Source organism: Mangifera indica, chromosome 7 (genome assembly GCF_011075055.1).
Source record: "Mangifera indica cultivar Alphonso chromosome 7, CATAS_Mindica_2.1, whole genome shotgun sequence".
NCBI lineage: Eukaryota > Viridiplantae > Streptophyta > Magnoliopsida > Sapindales > Anacardiaceae > Mangifera > Mangifera indica.
In genome coordinates this window covers 5,714,585-5,731,224 of record NC_058143.1, presented here as the reverse complement: position 1 = coordinate 5,731,224, position 16,640 = coordinate 5,714,585, and the positions used below count along the sequence as shown (strand labels likewise).

Genomic DNA, 16,640 nt, shown 5'->3' with positions numbered 1-16,640 from the left:
TTTTTAAATTTTTTTTTAAGATAAGCTAACATATATTTTATATAGATATAATAAATAATTTGAACATATTATAAGTTATTTTAATATGAAATAATACATTTTTGTTTTTGCAGGATATTTCTTTTTCCCCTTATGACCGATTGCCTCAAGCCTTTTTACCAGTGCATTTGGAGAGGCAAAAATATTGGAGCTTGGCAATTTCGCCACTTTTTTGCTTTGACACGTGTTTATCATGTGCCACATGAAGCTCCACAACAATATGGATTGTAGCCGGAACAAATTGCTCTTATAAGGCAATGGTTTAATGAGTATGGTCATGAGATTGTAATAAAGGGAAAGTCAATGTGTGGTTCTAGTAAATCTTCTTTTTTTCATTAATCAAAGCTTCATTTTATTAATTTTTTTCCTTTAATTCTTGCATATGCTTGATAACTAATTTCTCCACTAAAATCTACAGGTGTAGCAAACTATATGGAATTTTGGGATGATTTTTTAGTAGCTAGGACCTTTGTCGAAGACCAGCAATCGTTGGTTTATTGCAGACCTGAAGAATAACAAATTCAAACTTGTAGAGCAGAAGAGTCAGACCTGTAGACAAAAAATTCCAGACGAAGAAAGCTCCAGATTACTTAAGATTGTGGATCTCTCACAAGAAAAAAATATTCAAGTAAAATTCACAACCTTCAAAATGTAAATTCAACAAACAAATTTTAATTCAATATTGAATGAAAAGAGAAATAAAAGGTTCAATTTTAGTAGTAATCGCAGCATCTAATTACAGAAATTAACATAACCAATGCAATAACAATCTAATTAATCAAAGCAATAGAAAAACAACAATTAAAATGACATAGCAACAACTTTAAAGCAAATTAGTAACAAATCGATTCTAGAAAGTCCTCTGTCGTCTCTTCTCGTATTTATAGGCAGTCTTTCTCTTCCACTTTCCTCATGGTTGTTTAATTTCTTACTTAATCTTCTGCCCACGTTGGCCTCTTTCCCACTAATCCATTTCCTTCCAAATGATCAGGCCACTTCCAGTTACTTGTTACACTTTCTCCACTTCTAGCATTTGCTTCGAATTTTCCAGAATATCCTCATCAACCCTGCATCTCATGACACTTCCAGCTGGATCATCTTGTGGGCTACCCTTTTGGATTTTAGTTTTTGGCCTGCGAAAATAAACTCTGGAAATAAGGCTTCTATCAATACCCCCCCCCCCCCCCCCCCCCCAAATGGACTTTCACCTTGTCCTCAAGGTGAAAAGATAGGAATTGCTCATTTAATTCTATAAATTCCTCCCAAGAATTTTCGCAATTAGGTAAGTTATGCCATTTAATAAGAACTTTTAAGTGGCCATTTTTAGAATAACAAGTATCCAACAATGACTTTGGTTGTAGTTGTAATTCTAGCTCATCAGATAGGCATTAAGGCAAAGGCTATGACTGAACTGAGGCACCTATAACCCTTTTAAACTGGGAAACGTGAAACACTAAGTGGATTTTAACTCCATGAGGTAATGCCAAGTGATAAGCAACTGAGCCAATTTTTTCTGTAATTTCGTAAGGTCCATAGAACCATGGACTCAGTTTCTCATTGGGTCTTTTAGCCAAATTCTTGAAACGGTAAGGCTGTAATTTAAGAAATACTTTATCTCCTACTTCAAAGTGCACTTTTCGCCTTTTTAAATTAGCTTGCCTTTTCATGCGCTCTTGTGTGATATTCAATTTTTTCTTCAATTCAGTTAGAATAACATCATGCTGTTGAAGGTAGTTATTCACATTATCAATTTTTGAAGTAGCAGAGTCCCATCAGAGTAAAGTAGAAAGGTCATACCCATAAACAACCTTAAATGGGGTCATACCAATAGAGTTATGAAACATGGTGTTGTACCAGTATTCTGCCCACGACAGCCACTTAATTCACCCACGAGGCTATTGAACACAGAAACAGCGAAGATAAGTCTCGAGGGTCCTATTCATAATCTCAGTTTGACCATCGGTCTATGGATGGTAAGTACTGCTGAATTTTAAAGTGGTATCCACAAAATGAAATAGCTCAACCCAAAATTGACTCATAAATAAACTGTCTCAATCGGACACAATTAAACAAGGGTAACCATAGAGACGAACAATTTCTTTAGTGAATATGATGTTTACTTCTTTTGTTGTGCAAGGGTGAGAAAGGGCCAAGAAGTGACTGTACTTTGTTAGTCGGTTTACCACCACTAAAATAGTATCGCCTTTATTAGATCGAGGTAGGCCACCAATGAAATCCATTGAAATGTCTTCCCAAATTCTATCCGGTACTGGTAAAGGATGCAATTGTCTTGCAGGACTCATAGCCACATATTTGTTACATTGGAATGTTTCACAACTTGCGACAAAGTCTTTAATAGTTTTTTTTCATTTCGAGCCAATAAAACATTACAACAATCCTCTTATAAGTTCGAAAAAATCTTGAATAGCCTTCGAATAGGGAAGAGTCAAACTCATTCAGGATTGTTGGAAGAATATTAGACTGAGGAGTGATAACCAATCTCTTTTTGTAGAACAAAGTGTCATGCTTCAACTCAAAGTTGGCGTGACTTGTTGGATCCTTTAATAAATCCTATATTATACTTTTGTAATGAGCATCATTGTGAACCTCTTTATCTATAATGGCATCATCTATCCAATGGCTTGCAGAGAGAGAGTTCGATGACATTGATTCTAAAGGTAGCCTAGATAAAGCATCTGTAGCTTTATTTTCTATCCCAAGGCGGTATTGTATTTCAAAATCATATCCCAATAGCTTCATAACCCATCTCTGTTGATCGCCGCTAATAATTGTCTATTCTATAAGGTGTTTGAGGCTCTTTTGATCGGTGTGGACAATAAATGCCTTCCTAATAAATAATGACACCATTTTTTAAGGTCTATGACAATGGCTATTAACTCCTTTTTGTAAATTGATTTTGCCTTATTCCGTTGTGATAGTGCATGACTTATAAAGGATATTGGTCGATTCCCTTGCATAATAACAACTCCAATTCTATTAGTTGAGGCATCCATTTCAACAACAAAGGTCTTAGTAAAATCTGACATGGCAAGTATAGAGACAGTGATTATGGCTCTCTTGAGGGCTTCAAATGCGGTTGTTGCTTCATCATTCCATTGAAAAGAGTTCTTCTTTAATAATTGAGTGAGTGGGGTTGTAATTCGTCTATAATCTCGTATGAAACATTTATAATAACCGGTGAGACCCAAGAATCCACAAAGTTCACAGATATTTCTCGGATGTGGCCAGTCAACCATACATTGAATCTTTCTAGGGTCAGCGGTAACTCCCTCGGCTGAAATGATATGGCCCAAATATTCAAGATAAGATGCCCCAAATAAGCACTTCTTTCGATTCAACACCAATTGATTCTTGGAAAGAAGATGCAAGGTTGTATCTAAATGCTATAGGTGGTCTGCCAATGTCTTGTTATAGATTAAGATATCATCAAAAAAGACAAGGATAAAACGTCTTAATTGGTCTTGAAAATTTTCATTCATCAAGGCCTGAAAAGTAGCTGGAGCATTAGATAACCTAAACAACATTACTAAGAATTCATAATGACCATTATGGATTCGAAATACAGTTTTTTCTACATCAGCTTCCACGATACGTATTTGATGATATCCAGACTTTAAATCTAGCTTACTAAAAATAGTTGCACCAGATAATTCATCTAAAAATTCATCAATAGCAGGTATAGGAAACTTATCTGGGATGGTGAGTTTGTTTAATGCCCTATAGTCCACGTAAAAACTCCAGCCTCCATTTTTTTTTTTGGATGAGTAACACCGGGCTGGAAAAGAGGCTGACACTAGAGCGAATGATATCAGCTTGTAGTATTTCACGAACTTGCCTTTCAACTTCATTCTTTTGGTGGTGGGGATATCGATAAGGTTGGATATTTAGTGGTATGGCTCATTCGATCAAGCGTATGGCATGGTCATAAGGATGTTGTAGGGGAAGACATTTTGGTTTGTCAAATAATTAGTGATAATTCTGTACTAAGGAAGAAATTTCTAGTGTCTGTTACTCTTCTAAAGGGAAATTAATGTCTGATATAGCCAACTCAATTAAGTATCACATCTTGCTTTTTTTTAATGTCTTCTAGATAGATTTGTGAGGGGCTTTCAAGTGTCTAAGGAAGGATCTCCTTAAAGTGTGACTTGTTGCATTTTCCATTTGAACCACATTATCAATGAATTCCAGCCACTACGCACTATACGTAGGGTGGCTAGCCAATCTATTCTGAGAATGACGTCGATATTGCCCAACTGAAATACTAAATAGCTTTGCACAAACTCAAGTTCTCCCATCGTCAGCTTAACGTTATTACAAATTCCGCCTCTTGTGATTTGTTTCCCTATTCTAACTATCACTGTAAATCATTTCTGTTGAACAAGCAACACTAAAGCGAACACCAATTGTTGAGAGAGAAAACTGTTGGTCGTTTCATAGTCAATTAAAACGATTACTGGTTTTCCCATTATAACACCTTGTATTTTCATTGTTTTAGGGGAGTTTACCCCTGCCACTGAATGACGCGATAGTTCAATGGTTGGTGGCTTCATTGGTTGCATTTTGTAGTTGTCCACTAGAGAATCTATTTCTTCCATTACATCACTCTCACAAAGCATCAGTCAAAATTGCTTATATGGACAGTCATAGGTAGGGTTGTATTTGTCATTGTATTTGTAGCAGAGTTTTTATTTATGTCAAAACTTAAGTACTTGCTAGGAGAGGCGTCTAGGCTGTTGTGGTAGTGGCGTTTCTTGCTGGGAGAGACGTCATGGTTGTTATGGTGGTGGCGACCATCTATTGAAAGAAACCGCAGTGGAGGTTAGTGTTGTTATTGGTTGGGTGGAGCGTTTGTTAGTGCGATGGAATGAAGTATGTGGTACGAACATGGATAGCATGGTTGTTGTGTGAGTTTCGACGACGCTTGAAGGTAGATGCGGCAGGTTGAAGAGTGGAGGTGGAACGGTTGGGTAAAGTGATGGGTTTTAGGCTGGGTTTGGATATATAGATGGGTAAGCCAACTGGGGTTAGGTGGAGTAGGTATATAGGTAAGGATATTAGCGTTGGTGTAGTGCAACGGGTTGGGTTTGTAGCGTGTGAAAAGTGTTTGTGTGTGGGCTTTGAGTTTGAGTTGGTGTGAGGTTTGGATTAGTGGTTTGGGTCAAAGAAAATTGGATCATGTAGGGTTGCATAGTAGTTAGATTGGTGAAATTAGAAATTTATTGAGTGGATTGTTGGTGAGTAGGGTATTGATTTGGGTTTAAGCCTATCATTTTGTTGGAAGGGTACGCTAAATATAGAGTGGTTATACTCAGCAACAAGTTGGTTTGACCCGGAACTTGATAGGTTACTCCAATTAGACCTAGCCCATGCAAAGCCTAATCTCTCAACTCTATCTCAGCCACCATCTGAATTAGTGTTCTGAGATCTACCGGTGCCAATAAACACAACTCTCCTGAATATGATGTTTAAGGTTAGCCAAGAACGTTTCGCGTACCTATTCAATAGATATAGTCAACAACATGGCGACCAACTGCTTAAATTGTGCTCGGTATTCAGCCACTATCCTTGTTTGTCAGTGCAAGATGATCTGTTCGTATGGCGATCGATGCTGCGACGATCCAAAACAAAGAAACAACTCCTCCTTAAGCTTTCTCCACTCTCTGAATGGCTACCATAGCTCATGAAATTGGAACCATGACAGTGTTTCACCTTCAAAACAAATGATGACTGTTGGAAGCCATTCTCGATCGTCCATCCTATTCATCTGGAAATATTGCTTAGCCTTTGCATAGGGATTTTCTCCATTGAACACTGGTAGTTCCATCTTTTAGTGAAGGTGATCTCGTCGGCACCCTTGTTCTATCAGAAGGTAACGGGGCATGAATTTGTGTCTTAAGGTTTCGCCGTAAGTGGTTCCTAGACCATGAGAATGTGGTGGTGGAAAGGGATGTCCGAAATTATCTCCCACACCTGTGGAATAATAAGTTTGTAAGGGAAGCATAGGGGAAGTATATGTTGGTTGTCCATGCGATGGGGCTGTGGTCGAATGTGGTGTAGTAGAAAAAAGTGTTGATGGTTGGCCATGAGCTGGGGTCGAGGTGAGAGGTGGTAGTTGTTGGCCATAAGTTGGTGTGGTGGTTGAAAGTGGTACAATTTTTGTTTCCTTGCCCTTAACATCCTATAGAAGCAATTGACGAATTTCATGGAGATTGTCATCAATTTTGTCAAAATGGTTCACCGATTGGCTTTTAGATTGCATGAATTTCTCATCCATGGAGGCCACCTTGTCAACCAAACTGTTTAGATCCTTTTTCCAAATCTTCAACTTTTCCACCCATTCAAGTTTTCGCCATAAACCGGATTCATCGACTCTGATACCAAATTTGTTGCAGACCTGAAGAATAACAAATTTAAACTTGTAGAGCGAAAGAGTCATACCTGTAGATAGAGAATTCTAGACTAAGAAAGCCTCCAGATTACTCAAGATTGTAGATCTCTCACTAGAAAAAATATTCAAGTAAAATTCACAACCTTCAAAATGTAAATTCAACAAACAAATTGTAATTCAATACTGAATGAAAAGAGAAATAACAGGTTCAATTTCAATAGTGATCACAGCATCTAATTACAGAAATTAACATAACCAATGCAATAACAATCTAATTAATCAAAGCAATAGAACAATAGCAATTAAAATGACACAGCAACAACTTTAAAGCAATTTAGTAACAAATCAATTCTGGAAAGTCCTCTGCCATCTCTTCTTGTATTTATAGGCAGTCTTTCTCTTCCACTTTCCTCATGGCTGTTTAATTTCTTGCTTAATCTTTTGCCCACATTGGCCATTTCCTTCCAAATGATCAAGACCACTTCTAGTTACTTGCTACACTTTCTCTACTTCTAACATTTCTTCCGAATTTTCTAGAATATCTTCATCAGCCCTACATCTCATGACAATTCCAGCTGGATCATCTTGTGGGCTGCTCTTTTGGATTTTAGTTTTGGGCCTGTGAAAATAAACTCTGGAAATAAGGCTTCCATCATGGTTAGACAAGACAATTTTGGTGAGGAACAAAATAACAATGTGGTTGTAAGGATTGTGTATGAGTTAGTTGAGAGGGATGTGGATGAGGAAGCTAAGATTGAAAGAGACTCAACTGCCTATAGGTTTGAAGGTGTTAAAGAGGCTATAAATGAGGAAGCTGCTTGGATGGAAAATACAGTTGAGGATAAAGAAGCTGTTTGGATGGAAAATGTAGTTGAGGATGAGGAAGCTGCTAGGATGGAAAATGCAGTTGAGGATGAGGCACCTGTTTGGATTGGAGATGACGAAAATATAACAATTTAGAATTTTGAAGCTATTGTAAATATAGAAAATTCTACTAGCTGTCATGTAGAGGAAGTTGTAGATACAGCAAATACTGATGATATTGATACAACAACATCCCCGAGAAGAAGAAAAAGAACTCAATTAATAGGAATTCGATTTTCTCCCCCCACAACAACAAAAAGAAGAATAAAACTTCCTGCTAGATTATTACATTGTGAAGTTTCCTATTTAATAACAAATATCCAAAATCGACAAAGGTAGGATTAGTGAGGTAAGTATGCTTGTTTAGGTATTTCCCATAAACTTTATTTTCATGGAAATTTGTTGTAGGCTTTACAAACATTTGTAGATTATTAAATTGCATGATCATATGTACGTATGGCATTATTTCAAAAAAGACCTCAAAGTCAAATTTTTTTATACCCCACCTTGTTTCACTCCTTAAATACTTGACCCTCTGTCTCTAGCAACTGAAGGCTGCACTACAGTTGATAGGTTGTTACCAATTCAAAGTTCGAGACCCAACTAAAGTTTAAAAAAAACGTGTTCATTCATGCAAATAAGCAATCATGTAGTAGTGACTTATCGAATTGTTTAACTAAAAAATATTATTTCATATCAATTTGTAGGAGAGTTTATGTATACAGTTATATTTTGTATGGAAACTGATAATAGTTTGATAGCTTAAATTCTTGGGTTGTGTTTATTAGGTGGTGATAGTGATAAACATTGACTGTTTGTGGTTGTATGTTTGGTAATAAGCTTTGGATGTGTACGTGATGGGGAATGTCAACCTATTTTGTCTATCAATCCTTGTAATGTTTAGCTTTAGATTTTTGGGTTAGATAGCTTGACTATATAAATCATATGAAGAGCTTTGGATTTGATGCTTCTCTCTTTGCAGGAGGTATTACTAGTAGAGAATTAACACATCAGCACTTACAAAGGTTGAGCATTGCATCACTAGTGGAGAATTATACATAGGAATAATTGATCATTCTTATTATACATAGAAATTATTGATCATGTACACAGGAATTTTTTTTTTCTTGAATTTAACTAAGCTTTGGTTTTATACAAACAGTGAAACAATATTTGCAAGAACGTCCCTGTATTACTTTTAATTTGTCTTTTCCATGTCTCATTATATGGTTAAAAAATATTATACATTCATTTGTTAATCTTGTTTTTGGTATGTATTAGAGAATGACTACTACTTTTTTTTAGGCTCACCTCTTTTGGTGTCTTGCTAGAATGGAAAGAGGGGCTTCTGGAAAATGTTTAATAAATTTTGATCAATTTGATGCATTGATTTCAAAATAACCGGAACAATGTCATTCGAATATGAAGTTGAAACAGTCAGAGTATCAATACATATTCAAAATAACCTAAAAAAATTATCACTAGAATCCACCTCTTGAGTGACTATCTAAATACAAATAAAGATAGAACTTAAGGGGGGCACAAAAATAAACAAAAACAGATCCTGCAAACATAAAACTTACAGTGAGTAGTCTTCAACACGACAACTCATATTCAACCCTATATTCAAATGCAAATCCAGTCTCATTATCGCCTGAGTACCCTTTTTCATCAAGACCATCCTAAAACATTTCACTTCACAACTTCAAAACCGTTTGGAAAACTATCACTTAAATATAATAAAAACAAAAAACTTTTTTTAAAAATACCTAGTTAGGGCACAACCTAGCCTCAACATGTTGAACAGAAGTCCCCAAGTCATAGACTGCAGCCTTCAAATCATGAACCGTTATCTCAAGATTTTGAATGATACCAAAATCTGGTTGGATGACATTCTATTGTTATTGGGACTTCAAAAAAAAGAGACAAATTGTTGCACCAACCAATACCACGATGATAGCCCATAAGAGTAGTACTGTAACGACCATCAGTACCTTCATTTCCTATAATGGCCTTGAGTGCCTCTAGAGTTGCAAAATGAAGGGGCAAGAGATAAAGCGCATTGTAAAATGCAGAGGTGGAGGATTATTGGTAGGTGATAGAAATAATATATATTATATAATATATAATAAATCTGAAAGGACAAAATGGGATTCATGAAGGATTATCAACAGGTGGTAGAAATAAAATTAAAAAACTGTTTAAGCAGTAGGTGGACATCAAATCATCATGTGCAAGAAATAAGAGTAAAATCTTTTATATATATTTTTGTTACTACCTGAAAATTGTACATATACATTAAGTAATTTAACTCAAAGTTTGGAAATGAATCATTAGATAAAAGTATATTTTTCAAAAATACCGTTATTGAAATATAATTAAAATTTAAAAAAATTAAAAATAAAATATTTTTCAATTCATACTGAAAACAATAGGTAATTATAAATTTATTAAAAATAATGAATTATTAAATTTTATTGACTGGTCAATTCAATAAATGATATAATCATACGTAAGAGTATAATACACTATTGTATCATATCAAAAAAGAGCTTTCCAACGAACTATAACTGTACTCATGATTCATCAAATAATGCAGTCAAAATGTGGAACGAAATTAGTAGTAAAACTGTAAATATTTCTTAACTCTCTACCATGAACAAAATCACACACATAGATACCCCAAATGGCAAAACAATATTTCTCAACCTCAAAATCATCATTTATAACATAGAGAAAATGAACCAAAGGCATAGTCTTGGGCGGTTGAACCCTAATCATAACATCGTTGCCTATCTACAGATCTAGCGCATACACGAACGTTTGTATACGCCCTAATTTTGTACTAGCTATCTAGGGGGCATACTGGGATAACTAATTGAATTTTGTTAAATATTCCTTTACTGAATCTGTCCCCTGAACTAGATTAATAAGAGACTTTCCTGTTGAGAAGAAGATGAAAAATAAAGAGAAGACTCAAAAAATGTAACGTCTACAGAAAGGTAGTAGCGACGTGTGTCAGAAGAAAAACATCAATAACCCTTCTGAAGACGCGAGTATCTAAGGAAGACATATTTAACTAAACGAGTAGACAATTTATCTCGACTAGGAGATAAATCATGAACAAAACAGTACATCTGAAGACACAAGATTAAAGAGGAAACAACAACTAATCAGAATATAAAATAGAGTGAGGTACTTGATCCTGCAAAACTGAAGAAGACATTCGATTAATTAAGAAACAAGCAGCAAGAACAGCATCTGCCTAAAAGCGGAAAGGTTCATGACTATATATGAGTAAGGTACGGGAAGTTTCAATAAGATGTTGATTTTACGTTTGGCAATCCTATTTTATTGCAAAGTATGAGCATAGGAGGATTGATGTAAAATGCCCTTGGATGTCATAAATTTAGTAAATGGAGCAGAAAAGTATTCACTTGCATTATCACTGCACAATGTATGAATAATAGTGAAGAATTGTGTTTCAACTTCAACACAAAAAGATTCAAAAATAGAGAATAATTCAAATCTATTTTTCATTAAAATAACCAAGTGCAATGCAAATAATCATCAATAATTGTAATAAAATATTGAAAACCCAAAACAAACACGATTCGATTAAAACCCCATACACTGGAATAGACTAACTCAAAGGGCGATGTAGCACGTTTATTAGCACATTTTGGAAACGATATACGAGTATGTTTTCCAAGCTGACAAGACTCACAATTAAAAGATGATAAATGTGACAAACCAGGAACCATCTTCTATAGTTTGGATAAACTAGGGTGTCTCGAACGACTATGAAAGAGCATCAAAAACTCAGTGATGGTACATGCTACAAAATCAGGTGGACTTAGTTGGTAAAGGCCCTTTTACTCATGTCATGCGCTAATCATCTAGCCCATATTGCGGTCCTATATAAAAAGAGAGTCATTAGTAAAGGTAATTGTACAATTTAGGAAACAAGTAAATTTGCTAACAGAAATAAGATTAAATGGACAGTCAGGGAGATAAAAAACAAATTCCAAAGGCAAGAGTGGGAATGAATGGGCATAACCTACTACTTTTGTAGTAATAATATATCCATTAGCTAATGTTACAGTAGGTAATGAAGTAGACTTAGTAAAGTGAGAAAATAGACGAGGGTTACCAAAGATATGATTAGAGGTACCAGAATCAATGACCCTTGGCTCGGAAGAGGAAAAGTGAGTAAGACACACAACTGAATTACCTGGATGAGTAATCAAAGCAACAGTAGATAAAAATTGTTTTGTTGTTTGATATTAGAGATAATCTTCAACATCAACACCTGTAAGAGTCAAAGATGGTAGAGACTATACTCTAGAAGAGTCAATAGTAAAATCAGATGTACTGGTCTGAGTAATATTAGTTGTTCGAGAAGGATGACCAAGAAGCTTATAACATTTGTCTTTGATGTGACCCCATCTATTACAATAATTACACTTTGGTCAATTGCTTGACCACTACGCTCGTCTGGCTATTGATTCTGGGAGACAAGGAAAGATAAGTCAAAATTAGAGGTATCAGAAGATCCACTCATAACTTTTGGAAAAAACACACGAAATAGACGAGCAAAGACTTTATCAAAAGTGGGGGCGATAACACTAGCAAGAATTTGGCTTTAATATGAGAATCATAAAGAATTTGTCTCGTTGGACTAAGTCTTCAGTTGCAGTTTTACTAAGAGGTAACAATAGATTGAATTCAGTCTTCAGAGATGCCATCCGACCTAGAAATTCAAACATACTTATGTCTTGTTGTTTAAAGGTAACCAAAGTTAATACAACAGAGTATAACTATTTATTATCATTAGTGTACAAGAGTTTGGCTTGAGTCTATATGTCATTACATATGTGATAACCTTTAAAGATAGAATGAAGTTAAGGATCAATGGTATTTCATAGCATACTATATAACAAAGCATCAATCTTAGTCCATATAGTCTTCAAGACCCTATCCCATGCACCATATTTCAACGGACGCAGCCCATGAAGTATAATTATTGCTTCCTATTAATTTTTCTGTAGTAATTACTGGAAGATAATTAAAAGAAAAGAGAGAACCTAGTTTAAAGCTTTCAATGTACATGTTGAATCACAAATCAGAGAACGAAAAAAGCTTTTTAGAGAATAAGGAAGATTCAGAGCAACTGAGGCTCATAAAACTGATCAGGAGATTATTAAATAGTGAAAAACAGCTTCTCGATATGTGAACACTGAAGGAACTTTTTGGTGATGTCACTAACAGCACATTTCATAACCAAGGGAAGTGGGTCTTCAATAGAAATGATCACTGGCTTCTATTGAATCAGTTGACAGCGGTAGTGGAGATCATCTTCCAAGTAGAAAAATGGCTGACGCATATAGCAAATTTCAGTGTCCAATGACGGTATAGTGAAAAGATAACATGAATTTTGAAAAGAAAGAGAGTAGAGAGGCAATAGAAAGAACAAAACGGTATAGAAGAATAAAATATCAAACAATGATTCTTGGGGGTCAAAGGATATGAGTAAACTACAAAACAAGAATCTTCCTCATCAGGATGCTTCTTGTTCTTGGGTTACAATGGTATCTTTAGCACCATAGGTGGCTGAACCCAAACAAATGAAGCTAACAGGTCAACTATAAACAATTACATCATCCTGAATTTGTCAACTCTATGATTTTCAAGTAAAACTTTGTAAAACTTTTAACCAAATGAAAAATTTACAATTAGACAACAAATACAAGTTGCTCATGACCTACCATGAGATTTTTTTTTATATGTTAGTAAGGTTTTAATATTACCAGCAGTCACAAATGATCTTTGCACTAAATTTATGCTAATCATCTCTTAAAGTATGGTCATATTAAATGGTCCAATATCATGTTGATGTAATAAAACCTCAATTTTCAAGGTAATGAGGAAAAAGAATACCTAAGCATACTCATATAAGAAGTAATCATAATGTCACTAGTCCTTAAGCTCAATAGTGTTTAACACAATCTTTCTATATTCACTATGTTATATATTTTAGGTTATCTATTGTCAAAACAAATACCAAAAAGACGAAAAAAAACAATAACAATATATAGAAGCCATTTTATAGTTTACAAGGGCAATCAATAGAGACACAAAGTGCAACTAGGGTGATAAAGGAAAAGGGAAACAAACAATTTAGTTGATGCAAGACTAGAGAAAGCCTTCATGACAAAGTCTGTTATCTTACAGGTTTAACCGAGTCATTCCATACATGAGGCCTTGAAACTTTAGCTAGAGCAACACCGTAGTTTAGTTAAACAAGAATGAGGAATTCACAACATTGATATTAGAACCATCACTACATATGCACATTGAGTATGGTTGTTGTTGGATGTAAAATGCTTAAGGTTAAGATGTTATTATTCATTAATTCTGATATTTACCTTATAAAACATTAGCTCCCTTTTCAAGAAGAATTCGATGCATGCAAATAGAGGGACTAATTCCTTTAATATCAGCAATAGTCTATCTTATAGTTGTTTTGTGCTTCTTCAAAATCTATACCAATTTTTTTTTTTGCTACTCATTTAACTTACTAGAAATAATTACTGGTAAGGTCTCCCCATCTCCAAGGTACACATATTTGAGGTGATCTAGAAGAGGTTTTAGCTCCAGCTCTAGTGCCTACAAAACAGAAGGTACTAGTTTTCCATTTGGCACTACAACTCAATATAAGATACATTACCTATATTTTTCAACTCCCTGAACTCATTTATTTCTGCCACTGCATCCTGCACATCAGAATTTAATTTAAATTCATTGCTTTCTTTCAAAAGTTTTTCATGGTTAGCCACTTTCAACTCATCTTCACCATCAAGTTCAAAAATATCTTACGTTAGAGAATCAATTGAATAAATAGGAAAATCCACATCAGGATATTTCATAACATCATAAATATTAAATTGGACAACTTCACCATCAAACTCCATGGTCAATATGCCTTTATGAACATCAATTTTTGTTTTGGTTATTTTTAAAAAAGCTCTTCCTAACAAAATAGGTGTTGATTGGTCATTATTTTCCATGTCAAGAACATAAAAATCAACTGGAAAAATTAACTTGTCATTAACCTGAGCAAGAACATCTTAAATCAACCTCTTAGGATATGCATTTGATCTATCAGCCAACTAAATAACTATACCAATTTTTTCTGAAGGTCCAAGATTAAAAGTGGAATAAATGGAATATGGCATTACATTAATAGATGCTCCTAAATCTAACATGGCCTTTTCAATTTTAATGCCACCTATTATGCAAGAGATGTAAAACATATCCGGGTCTTTGCATTTTTTAGGAAGACTAATTCAAATTATGGTTGAAACATTTTCTCCAACCCTTATTTTTTCTCATCTTTTGAGCCTTTGCTTTCTTTTCACTGTACTCAACTCTTTTAGAAATTTAGCATAGCGAGGCACTTGTTTGATTGCATCAAAAAGTAGGATATTAACTTCACACTTTCGAAAAGTCTCATATAAATCTGTATTACATTCATACTTTAGATTTAAAGCTTCAGGAAAATGAGGAACAAGTTTATATTCACTAAAAGAAGGATATTTACCTGTCACTGCATTTTCAAAAGAATTATTTCCTGTTGCCACTTCCTCTCTGTTTTTTGCTTGCTGCGTTGGTACAGGTAGTGCTTTAATCGGCATCTCTAACTCTTTTCCACTTCTCAACACTATTGTACTAGCATTCTCCTTTGGATTCACCACAGTTTGTGATGACAGTTTGCTTGAATTATGTGCTTCCAGCCTACTAATTGCAGTAGTCATCTGACTCATTTGATTTTTCAAATTTTGAATGCTAGTTTTGGTTTTCTATTGAAATTTCACAGTGTTAGTAGCCAAAGTTTTAACAATATCTTCAAGAGATGTACCTGAATCAGAATTTTGAGTTGGTTGTTATTATCTAGGAATGTAAGGCTGTTGATATAATTGAAAGTTATTCGAACGTTGATTCACATGTGCATTCCCATAACGAAGATTAGGATGATCCCTCTAACCTGGGTTGTAAGTATTCGAATAAGGATTATAATTCTGATTTCGTTATTGTTGTCTTAAAAATCCACTTACTGCATTTGCTTGCTCAAAACAGTCCTCTTGAAGTGTTAGGCACATATCAGTTTGATGCTCCCCTACTAAACAGATTCCATAAACTTTTGTTACCTCTATTTTTTCTATAGCCATTTGACGTACAAGAGAAGTTAGATCATCAAGTCGTCTTTCAAGAGAAGAGACATTTACCTCATTGACATACCGAGACGAATGGTCCAATCTATTCTCAAATTATTATGAATTCGACATCATGTTTGCAATTAAATTTCGGGTTGCCTCAGGTGTTTTGTCAGCCAATGCTTCACTACTCGCTGCATCAATCATATTCTTATCATTTGATAGAAGTCTTTCGTAGAAATATTGAATAAGGAGTTGGTCACTAATTTGATGGTACGGATAGCTTGCGTAGAATTTTTTAAAGCGCTCCTAATATTCATATAAAGACTCTCCAATATGTTGTCTAATGCCACAAATTTCCTTCCTTATGCTAGCAGCTCTTGATGCTAGAAGGAATTTCTCCAAAAACAGCCTCTTCATCTCATGTCAAGTGGTGGTGCTTCCAGCAGGTAAGTAATAAAGCCAATCTTGCGCATCATCTTTCAAAGAAAATGAGAAAGCTCTCATCTTGATTTGTTCTTTGGTTACTCCATTCGGTTTCATACTTGTGCACACCACATGAAATTCCTTTAAATGTTTATAAGGATCTTCACCTGCGGAGCCACGAAAAATAGGTAAAAGATGGATCAGTCCAGATTTTAATCCCAATGTAGTATTAGCATCTAAATTAGAAGTAATGCAATGTGGTTGTTGATTCAAATCTGGAGCAGCAAGTTTTCTTAGAGTTCGATTTTTAGCCATGTTTACTTCTGTTTCGTGAGCAGATTTGTGTGCTTGTAGTCTTCTTTTTACTTCTTTTCTTAACCTTTTTGCAGTCTTTTAAATCTCTACATCAAAGTATAAATTACCTTGTTTTGAAGATCGCGTAACAAACATACAAATTAAAAACTCCCCGACAATAGCGCTAAAATTTGGTAAGTGTTGTCATTGACACCCAAATTAAAATCTTAAATTCCTACAATAAAAATATAGTAAAAGAAAGTAGGGATAATTCCTTCGAAGAGTTCCAATTAGTATATCGTCACAAATCAATCAAGACAAGAAAAATAAGGGGGGTTTTGAATTGAACGGGAATTATAATTAAGAACAGTAAATAAAAATTTAGAAAAATA

General features: G+C 34.8%; 1 non-coding gene across 1 annotated transcript; it reads left to right on the top strand.

Moving 5' to 3' along the window:
* The first annotated feature begins 15,793 nt into the window (after nucleotides 1–15,793).
* Nucleotides 15,794–15,900, top strand: LOC123222231. Its single transcript, XR_006503555.1, has one exon. It is a non-coding gene; the product is annotated as a small nucleolar RNA R71 (small nucleolar RNA).
* The last annotated feature ends 740 nt before the right edge of the window (nucleotides 15,901–16,640 follow it).